Below are 11,870 nucleotides of genomic sequence, written 5' to 3' on the forward strand. Positions count from 1 at the left end.
AGATGCATATGGATGCCCAGGTTTACCAAGGTTGATGAGTGATGGTTAACTCTGTGTCAACGTGACTGGGCCATGGGTGCCCAGATTAAACATTGCTTCTGTGGGTGCCTGTAATGCTGTTTCCAGAAGAAATTGGTATTCACATCCATGGTCTCTGTGTAAGTGGGCGTCATCCGATCCATTAAGGTTCTGAACAGAATGAAATGCAGAGGGAGGAAGAATTCCCTCACTCTTCCTTCCTGCATGCTTGATCTGGAACATTCCTGTCCTCCTGCCCTGGAGACAGTTACACATTCATGTCCCCAGGTTCCCCAGCCTGTGCTACTTCCATCATAGCTAATACATGAGACCCACTGCAGCCCCTTCTTTGGAGCCTGGCGGACCCAGCTCATGCCATAGCTACTGAAGGTGAATCCAGAGGCTGCACAGGAGAGTCTCAGGGACCCCCCCCCAGGCTTCACCAGGTCTCCCCCAGACTCTACCAGCTGCACCTCACACTGGACACCTGCAAACACAAGACATCCTGGTCAGAAAACTGTCTCACATCCACTGCTTCTCTCACTCATATGCACTCACATCTTCAGTGTCTCTTGTTCACCATAAATTACCTTTTAAATAGTGTCCAGGAAAAAGCCAAGCACAAAGTCAATGGTGACAATTCTGTGTTCTCTCCTGATCACTGAATGGGAACACCTGGGGATGCTGGGGTTGGAGCTTCTCTCCCATTGCTGGGGTTGGGGCTGGGCTGGTTTAATCAGTTGAGGGAGGGCCCTATTTTCATCTCCTCTGACTCTATAGCCAGCTTGGGACCTATGTTGACAGAGAAGGGCAGTGACCAGATCAGATGTGAATGCCTTTGATTTGGTGCTAGTGACATTTGGGAAACTAACATTTTGATTATATGACTTTGCAGAATACACACTTGGGCTCGGTGTGCTGCTTAGTTTTTACATATTCACACAAATATTGGGGCCTCTTGTCATGTTACTCCATAAAGAGATGTGAACCTACCCTCAGAAGTTCAGAGGGTTTGTGGGGTGTCCAAGAGCATGTCTGGGGTGAGAATGAGCCCCAGGACGTGGACCTGTGCTCCACCCACAGGACCTGCTGCCTCCCTGATCCACCTGCAGGACAGAGTGGGCAGGCTGATGAGGAATGTGGAACTCGTCCTGTGATGGGGACAGGATGATTGTTTCCAGACTTTACCTGAAGTGCAGAGAGAATCAGGGTTTGTGCAGGTGTACTTTCAAGTCTCTAACATGTCACTATGTCTGCGTGGCTCCTGAGTCATCTGTGTGAGAATCTGTAACAGCTGTGATGCGTGTACTTGACACAGGATGCACTGCACAAGTGCAGAGTGCGTGATATGGTCATCACTGATGTTAGACTCAACATTATCGTGTGGGAAAATAGATTCCTCTTTTTTAATAATAATTTTTTATTGTATCATGCTAGTCACCATACAGTACAATCCTAGTTTTTTATGTAAAGTTTCATGATTCATTACTTGCGTATAACACCAAGTGCACCATACAATACGTGCCCTCCTTACTACCCATCACCACCTTATCCCATTCCCTCCCCTTCCCTCTGAAGCCTTCAGTTTGTTTCCCAGAGTCCACAGTCTCTCATAGTTCATTCCCCCTTCTGTTTACCCCCCCTTTCTTCTCTTTCCTCTCCTACTGATCTTCATAGCTCTTATGTTCCATAGATGAGAGTAACCATATGATAATTGTCTTTCTCTGGTTGACTTATTTCACTTAGCATTATCTCCTCCAGTGCCGTCCATGTTGCAGCAAATGTTGAGGAATCGTTCTTTTTGATAGCTGAGTAATATTCCATTGTATATATGGACCACATCTTCTTAATCCAGTCATCTGTTGAAGGGCATCTCGGCTCCTTCCACGATTTAGCTATTGTGGACAATGCTGCTATGGACATTGGGGTGCATATGGCCCTTCTCTTTACTACGTCTGTATCTTTGGGGTAAACACCCAGTAGTGCAATGGCTGGATCATAGGGTACCGCAATTTTTAACTTTTTAAGGGACCTCCACACTGTTTTCCAGAGTGGCTGTACCAACTTGCATTCCCACCAAGAATATAAGATGGATCCCCTTTCTCCACATCCTCTCCAACAATTGTTGTTTCTTACCTTGTCCTTTTTTGCCATTCTAAATGTCATAAGGTGGTATCTCAAGGTGGTTTTGATTTGAATTTCCTTGATGGTTAATAATTTTGAACACTTTTTCATGTGTCTGTTAGCCATTTGTATGTCTTCATTGGAAAAGTCTGTTCATATCTTCTGCCCATCCTGCTCAAGAATGATTGGGTAAACCAGGAAATTATAAATCAATTTAAACAATTTATGGAGACCAAAGAGAAAAAAATACAATGGTCCAAAACCTATGGGACACTGCAAAGGTGGGCCTAAGGGGAAAATACATAGCCATCCAAGCCTCACTCAAAAGAATAGAAAAATCTAAAATTCACTTTTTATATTCTCACCATAAGAGGCAGGAGCTGGAACAGAAGAACAGGCCTAACCCACACATAAGAAGGCAGTTGATCAGGATTAGAGCAGAGATCAATGAATTAGAAACCAGGAGCACAGTAGAGCAGATCAACAGAACTAGAAGCTGGTTCTTTGAAAGAATAAATAAGACTGATAAGCCACTGGCAAGACTTATTCAAAAGAATAGAGAAAGGACCCAAATTAATAAAATTATGAATGAAAGGGGAGGGGTCACAACCAACACCAATGAAATAGGAAGGATCATTAGAAACTTTTATCAACAGCTTTATGCCAATAAATTAAACAACCTGGAAAAATGGATGCCTTCCTGGAAACCTATAAACTACTGAGACTGAAACAGGAAGAACTTGATTTTTTACAGAGACCGATTAATTATGAAGAGATTGAAGCAGCAAATAGAATCCTCCCCCAAAACAAGACCCCAGGGCCTGACAGATTCCCCAGGGAATTCTACCAAACATTCAAAGAAGAAATCATACTTATTCTCCTGAAGCTGTTTCAAAAAATACAATCAGAAGGAAAACTACCAAACTCAGTCTATGAGGCCTGTATTACCTTGATCTCCAAACCAGGCAAAGACCCCATGAAAAAGGAGAATTACAGACCGATATCCCTGATGAATATGGACACCAAAATTCTCAACAGGATCCTAGCTAATAGGATCAAACAGTACATTGACAGGATTATCCATCATGAACAGTTGGGATTCATCCCTGGGATGCAAGGGTGGTTCAACATTCACAAATTGCTCAGTGTGATAGATGGTATCAACAAAAAAGAGTCAAGAACCATATGATCCTCTCAACTGATGCAGAAAAAGCATTTGACAAAATACAGCATCCTTCCCTGATTAAAAACCTTCAGAGTATAGGGATAGAGGGTACATTCCTCAATCTCATAAAAACCATCTATGAAAAGCCTACAGCGAATATCATTCTCCCTGGGGAAAAGCTGAAAGCCTTTCCCTTAAGATCAGGAACAGGACAAGGATGCCCACTCTCGCCATTATTGTTCAACATAGTACTAGAGGTCCTTGCAACAGCAATCAGACAACAAAAAGGGTTAAAGGGTATTCAAATTGGCCGAGAAGAAGTCAAACTCTCTCTCTTCGCAGATGACATGATACTCTATATGGAAAACTTGAAAGACTCCACCCCCAAACTACTAGAACTTATAGAGCAATTCAGTAATGTGGCAGGATACAAAATCAATGCTCAGAAATCAGTTGCATTTCTGTACACGAACAGTGAGATGGAAGAAAGAGAAATTAGTTAATCCATTCCGTTTATAGTAACACCAAAAATCATATGTTATCTTGGAATTAACTTCACAAGAGATGTAAAGGATCTATATTCTAGAAACTACAAATCACTCTTTTTTTTAATACATTTTTTGGACAAAATTGTATTTTATTTTTTTAATGTTTTTTTTTATTATATTATGTTAGTCACTGTACAGTACATCCCTGGTTTCTGTTGTAAAGTTCCGTGATTCATTAGTTGCATATAACACCCAGTGCACCATGCAATACATGTCCTCCTTACTACCCATCACCAGCCTATCCCATTCCCCCACCCCTCCCCTCCGAAGCCCTCAGTTTGTTTCTCAGAGTCCATAGTCTCTCATGCTTCATTCCCCCTTCTGATTACCCCCCATTCTTTATCCCTTACAAATCACTCTTGGAAGACATTGAAGGAGACACAAAAAGGTGGAAAAACATTCCATGCTCGTGGATTGGAAGAGTAAACATAGTTGAAATGTCTATGCTACCCAGGGAAATCTACACTTTCAATGCCATCCCGATCAAAATACCAGTGACATTTTTCAAGGAACTGGAACAAACAGCCCTCAAATTTGTTTAGAACCAGAAAAGCCCCGAATCACCAAGGAATTGTTGAAAAGGAAAAACAAAGCTGGAGGTATCACGTTGCTGGATTTCAAGCTATACTACCCAGGTTTTGATTTGATTATTTGTTTCACGTCTATTGAGTTTGAGAAGTTCTTTGGAGATCTTGGATACTAATGTTTTATGTGTAGTGTCATTTGCAAGTATCTTCTCCTATTCCGTGGGATGTCTCTTAGTTTTTTTTGACTGTTTCCTTGGCTGTGTAGAAGCTTTTTATCTTCATGATGTCCCACAAGTTCTTTTTTTCTTTTGTTTCTCTTGTCTTTGGAGATGTGTCATGAAAAAAGTTGCTGTGGCCAATATCAAAGAGGTTGCAGCTTATTTTCTTCTCTATGATTTTGATGGATTCCTGTCTCACATCGAGGTCTTTCATCCATTTGGAGTTTGTCTTTGTGTATGTTGTGAGATAGTGGTCAAGTTTCATTCTTTTGCATGTAGCTGTCCAATTTTCCCAGCACCGTTTAATGAAGAGCCTTTTTCCACTGGATGTTTTTTCTTGCTCTGCCAAAGATTAGTTGCATAAAGAGCCGAGGGTCCATTTCTGGGTTCTCTAATCTGTTCCATTGGTCTATGTGTGTGTTTTTGTGCCAGTACCATTCTGTCTTTGTGATCACAGCTTTGTAGTATAGCTTGAAATCTGGCAACATGATACCCCCAGCTTTGTTTTACCTTTTCAATAATTCCTTGGCAATTCGGGGCCTTTTCTTTCTTTCTTTTTTTAATAATAATTTTTTATTATATTATGTTAGTCACCATACAGTACATCCCCAGTTCATGATGTAACGTTCCATGATTCATTACCTGCATGTATCACCCAGTGCACCATGCAATACGTGCCCTCCTTAATACCCATCACCACCCTATCCCATTCCCTTTCTGGTTCCACACAAATTTAAGGACTGTTTGTTCTAGTTCTTTGAAAAATGTCAATGGTATTTTGATCAGGATACCATTGAAAGTGTAGATTGCTCTGGGTAGCATAAACATGTTAACATTAAAAGGATTATGCATCATGACCAAGTGGGATTCATCCCTGGGATTAAAGGCTGGTTCAACATTCACAAATCGATCAGTGTGATAGATCATATCAAGAAGAAGAGTCAAGAACCATATGATCTTCTCAATTTATGCAGAAAAAGCATTTGACAAAATGCAGCATTCTTTCCTGAGTAAAACCCTTCAGAGTGTAGGGATAGAGGGTACATTCCTCAATTTCATAAAAACCATCTATGAAAAGCCTAGAGCAAATATCATTCTGAATGGGGAAAAGCTGGAAGCCTTTCCTTTAAGATCAGGAACATGACAAGGATGCCCACTCTCGCCGCTATAATTCAACATAGTACCAGAAGCCCTTGCAACAGCAATCAGACTACAAAGAGGGATAAAGGTACCCAAATTGGCAAAGAAGAAGTCAAACTGTCTCTCTTCACAGATGACATGATACTCTATATGGAAAAACCAAAAGAATCCACTCCCAAACTATTAGAAGTTATAGAGTAATTCAGTAATGTGGTGGGATACAAAATCAATGCTCAGAAATCAGTTGCATTTCTATACATGAACAATGAGACTGAAGAAAGAGAAATAAGGGAATCCATCCCATTTACAATAGCACCAAACACCATACGTTACCTTGGAATTAACTTAACCAGAGATGTAAAGGTTCTATATTCTAGAAACTATAAATCACTCTTGAAAGACATTGAAGAAGACACAAAAAGATGGAAAAATAATCCACGCTCATGGATTGGAAGAATTAACATAGTTAAAATGTCCATGCTACCCAGAGCAATCTACACTTTCAATGCTATCCCGATCAAAATACCGATGACATTTTTCAAAGAACTTGAACAATCAGCCCTTAAATTTGTATGGAACCAGAAAAGGCCCCAAATCGCCAAGGAATTGTTGAAAAGGAAAAACAAGCTGGGGGCATCACGTTGCCAGATTTCAAGCTATACGACAAAGCTGTGATCACCAAGACAGCATGGTACTGGCACAAAAACACACACATAGACCAATGGAACAGATTAGAGAACCCAGAAATGGCCCCTCGGCTCTTTGGGCAACTAATCTTTGGCAGAGCAGGAAAAAACATCCAGTGCAAAAAAGACAGCCTCTTCAATAAATGGTGCTTGGAAAATTGGACAGCTACATGCAAAAGAATGAAACTTGACCACTCTCTCACACCATACACAAAGATAAACTCCAAATGGATGAAAGACCTCGATGTGAAACAGGAATCCATCAAAATCATAGAGGAGAACATAAGCTGCAACCTCTTTGATATGAGCCACAACAGCTTTTAATGACACTTCTCCAAAGGGAAGAGAAACAAAAGAAAAAATGAACTTGTGGGATTTTATGAAGATAAAAAGCTTCTGCACAGCGAAGGAAACAGTGAAAAAAAAAACAAAGAGGCAGCCCACAGAATGGGAGACGATATTTGCAAAGGACACTACAGAATAAAGACTGGTATCCAAGATCTACAAAGAACTTCTCAAACTCAATAGACGTGAAACAATTAAACCAAAAAAATGGGCAGAAGATATGAACAGACACTTTTCCAATGAAGACATACAAATGGCTAATAGACACATGAAAAAATGTTCAAAATCAAAAGCCCTCAGGGAAATTCAAATGAATACCACACTGAGATACCACCTTACACCAGTTATTTTTTTTTTAAAGATTTTATTTATTTATTTGACAGAGATAGAGACAGCCAGCGAGAGAGGGAACACAAGCAGGGGGAGCGGGAGAGGAAGAAGCAGGCTCATAATAGAGGAGCCTGATGTGGGGCTTGATCCCATAATGCCGGGATCACACCCTGAGCCGAAGGCAGACGCTTAACCGCTGTGCCACCCAGGCGCCCCACCTTACACCAGTTATAATGGCAAAAATTGACAAGGCTTGAAACAAGAAATGTTGGAGAGGATGCAGAGAAAGGGGATCCCTTTATATTGTTGGTGGGAATGCAAGTTGGTACAGCCACTTTGGAAAACAGTGTGGAGGTCCCTTAAAAAGTGAAAAATTGAGCTACCCTATGATCCAGCAATTGTACTACTAGGTATTTACACCAAAGATACAGACGTAGTGAAGAGAATGGACATATGCACCCAATGTTCATATCAGCATTTTCCACAATAGCTAAACCATGGAAGGAGCCGAGATGCCCTTCAACAGATGATTGGCCTAAGAAGATATGGTCCATAGACATAATGGAATATTATGCAGCCATTAAAAAGACCGATTTCTCAACATTTGCTGCAACATGGATGGGACTGGAGGAGGTAATGCTAAGTGAAATAAGTCAAGCAGAGAAAGACAATTATCATTTGGTTTCACTCATTTACGGAGCATAAGAAGTGGGAAGATAGGTAGGAGAAGAAGGGGAAGCAGAAAGGTGGGGTAAACAGAAGAGGGTATGAACCATGAGAGAGTATGGACTATGGGAAACAAACTGAGGGCTTCAGAGGGGAGGGGGATGGGGTATGGGACAGGCTGGTGATTGGTATTAAGGAGGGCATGTATTGCATGGTGCTTTGGGTGTTATATGAAAATAATGAATCATGGAACATTGCATGAAAACCTGGGGATTTACTGTATGGTGACTAATATAACAAAAAATATTAAAAAAATAAAATGTTTATGCTACCCAGAGAAATCTACACTTTTTAAAATATATATCAATATTCTTAGAATTCAAATTCATTCATGGGAATTCATATGTGTTTATTCATTTATTTGCTCAATTCCCTCATAATGTAATGTTTACGGTTACTGTTATTGTTAGGTTAGTGTTAGATTTAGGGTTTAGGGTTTAGGGTCTAAGGGCTTAGGGCATGTGCCTGGTATCCTGTAGTTCAGAGACCTCCCCAGAGAGTAAATGTCAGCATTGACTGGGATGAGAATAGCCTTGGCAGCCATCACCTGAGCTGAGTCAAGAAGGGGATTTGGGGCTGTAAATACTTGTTTTTAGAAATGCTGATTTTGGGGGAGCCTGGGTGGCCCAGTCATTAAGCGTCTGCCTTTGGCTCAGGGAGTGATCCCAGGGTCCTGGGATCAAGCCCCTGATTCTTCCTCTCCCACTCCCCCTGCCTATGTTCCCTCTCTCACTGGCTGTCTGTCTCTCTGTCAAATAAATAAATAAAATCTTAAAACAGAAATGTTGATTTTAATGCCAGTTGGTTACCATGCGGTGTGATATTACGTGTCCTGTATAGTGATTCAGTACTTCCATGCAACACGTGGTGCTCATCACAGCAAGTGCTCTCTTTCATCCCCATCCGATGTGTTATTCATCCCCTTTCTTCAATCCCTCTGGTAACCATCAGTGTGTTTTCTGTAGTTATGTGTCTGTTTCTTGGTTTGCCTCTCTCTCCTTTTTTCCCGTTTGCTCACGATCAGGTATGTTCATGTGTAAACTGTGTAACACGATGGCAGAGCTGTTAGATTTTATTGTCACTTATTGTTACGTAGTTCGTGAAAAACCCATTAGAAAAGGTTTGTATAGATATAAGAAGATGAAGAGTAAAGAAGTAAAGTAGGTGCCTTGAGGGTTTCCAATAATGAACACGCCAGGGAGAATCTATCCTCATGATCAAAGGGAGAGTCGCAGATACAGGTGGGTTTCAGGTTGGGGACACATGGTACTAACAATATCCAGTGACTGGGCTGCACATCTCACAGCAGTCAGTATAACACAAGTCTGTAAGGAGATGGTAAGCCTCAAATCCTATTGGTCATCACAGCCACGTCTTCTGGAAACGCCGGAGGAAATGCCTGGGTTCCTGTGTCACTAGTGTCTTAGTCTGTTCCAGCTGCTGTAACAATGCACATGGACTGTGTGGATTTAAACTACAGACACTCATTTCTCACAGTCCTGGAGTCTGGGAAGCCCCACGTTAAGGTGCAGGCAGATCTGGTGTCTGAAGGGCACCCACATCCTAGGCCGTCTTTTCCCTGTCAGCGCACATGGGGTCAGGGGGCAGGGAGCTTTCTCAGTCCTGGTGTGTAAGGGCACTACTCCCATCATGAGGCTGCACCCTCCTGACCTAAGTGCCTCCCTGAGGCCCAACTCCTCGTCCCATCACGTTGTCGTTAGGTTTCTTTGTGAGGATGGTGGAGGTCACACACATTGAGCTGAAGTCAACAACTGAGGATCAATGAGTGATTCCCTGCAGATGAAAGGTCCCTCCCCTCTAGCTCCTCAAAGTGAGGATTCTCATGGATCCAGTAGAAACTTCTGGTCTCTGCGTGCACACAGTGAACACAGAACCTTCAGAACCAGCTGGAGACCTTGGGGAGTGGACAGCTTCCACTGCAGACACCCAGCAAGACCTCAGTCCACTTCTAATAGCTTCCTTATTAGTATTGTCAGCTTATATGTCATCATTCTCATTTCTAGGGACTCAGGTGGTCTTCACGTATTTGATCAGTTCTCTTCCTTTTCACTTATTTTTCTAGTTGCATGGAATTAGGCATGAGACTTTATCTTCTGATGATTCATTACTGACACCAGAAGCCCCCTTGCTCTGTCTTTTTCTGCACCACACATGGGACATCGGATAGGAAAGCCGAGATTCTGTGCCTTTGATGTTCTAGATCCCTTGGGACTTTTCCAGCACTGACATACGATTAAAAAATACCTGATACCATGTCCTCTCCTGGGTTTATTAAAGCATTTCTAACATGCTGTGTGGCATTTCCTGAGATGAAGAGACACTTCAGTTATGTAGGTGATAAACATTTATTATTCCCTTACTATGTGTGTGTCATATCATCTGATTCACCAACTGTACCAAGCTTGGTGGGGTTCCCTCTGCCTCTGGATGGAGTCAAGTAAAATAGATGCTGTGAGCCTGGGGTCCACACAGTAACACCCAGCATTGGGGCCACTCTTCTCTAGTTCTGGCTTCATGGTGTTCCTGTACCCAATATCCAACATGCACTTTATTATTACTTTTAAAAATTTCTTGTTAATTTTTCATTATGTTCAGCTTGCCAACATATAGTACACCATACGATTTTGCTGTGGTGTTCAGTGATTCATTAGTTGCATATAACACTCAGTGCTCATCCCAACACATGCCTTCCCTAATGTTCATCACCCGGTCACTCCACCCTCCCACCCCATCTCCCTTCAATAACCCCAGTTTTTTCCCCAAGGTTCATAGTTTCTCATGGTTTGTCTCGCACTCTGATTCCTTCCCATTCAGATTTCCCTCCCTTCCCTTGCGGTCTTCCATGCTACTCCTTACGTTCTACATATGACTGAAACCACATGTTAACAGCCGTTCTCTGCTTGACTCATTTCACTTAGCATAATCCCCTCCTGGTCCAACCATGTTGATACAAATGGTGGGTATTCATCCTTTCTGATGGTTCAGTATTATTCCCTTGTATATATGAACCACATCTTCTTTATCCATTCATCTGTTGAAGAATATCTCAGCTCCTTCAAAAGTTTGGCTACTGTGGACACTGCTGCTATGAATTTTGGGGTGCACGAGCCCCTATTTTTAATAACTCTGAATCTTTGCGGTAAATACCTAGTAATTCAGTCCCTGGGTTGTGGTGTAGTTCTCTAATAACATCTTGAAACCTCCATATCATTTTTCAGAGTTGCTATACCAACTTGCATTCCCACCAACAGTGTAAGAGGGTTCCTTTTTCTCACAACCTCACCATCACTTTTTGTTTCCTGTCTTGTTAATTTTGGCCATTCTAACTGGTGCATGCTGATATCTCATTGTGGTTTTTTTTAAATGTTTTTTTATTATATTATGTTAGTCACCATACAGTACATCCCTGGTTTCTGATGTAAAGTTCCATGATTCATTAGTTGCATATAGCACTCAGTGCACCATGCAATACGTGCCCTCCTTACTACCCATCACCAGTCTATTCAGTGTGGTTTTGATTTGTATTTCTCCGATGGCTAGTGATGTTGAATATTTTTTATGTGTCTGTTAGCCATTTGTATGTCTTCTTTGGGGTATTGTCTCTTCATGTCTTGTTCATGTCTTCTGTGCATTTCTTGACCAGATTATTTGTTTTTTGGGTGTTGAGTTTGGTAAGCTCTTTATGGATTTTGGATTTCAAGCATTTATCCAAAATATCATTTGCAAATATCTTCTCCCATTCTCTGGTTTGCCTCTTTGTTTTGTTGCCTGTTTCTTTTGCTGTGTGGAAGCTTTTTATCTTGATGAAGTCCCAAAGTTCTTTTTTTACTTTTGTTTCCCTTTCCATTAGAGATGTGTCTTGAGACAAGTTGCTGTGGCCAATGTCAAATGGGTTACTACCTATATTCTCCTCTAGGATTTTGATTGGGTTGCTGTCTCACATTTATGTTTTCATCCATGTTGAGTTTATCTTTGTGTGTGGTATAAGAGAACAGTCTAGGTTCATTCTTCTGCATGTGCCT

The sequence above is a fragment of the Ursus arctos genome, unplaced genomic scaffold, assembly GCF_023065955.2.
Source record: "Ursus arctos isolate Adak ecotype North America unplaced genomic scaffold, UrsArc2.0 scaffold_42, whole genome shotgun sequence".
In the NCBI taxonomy this organism is placed as follows: Eukaryota; Metazoa; Chordata; class Mammalia; order Carnivora; family Ursidae; genus Ursus; species Ursus arctos.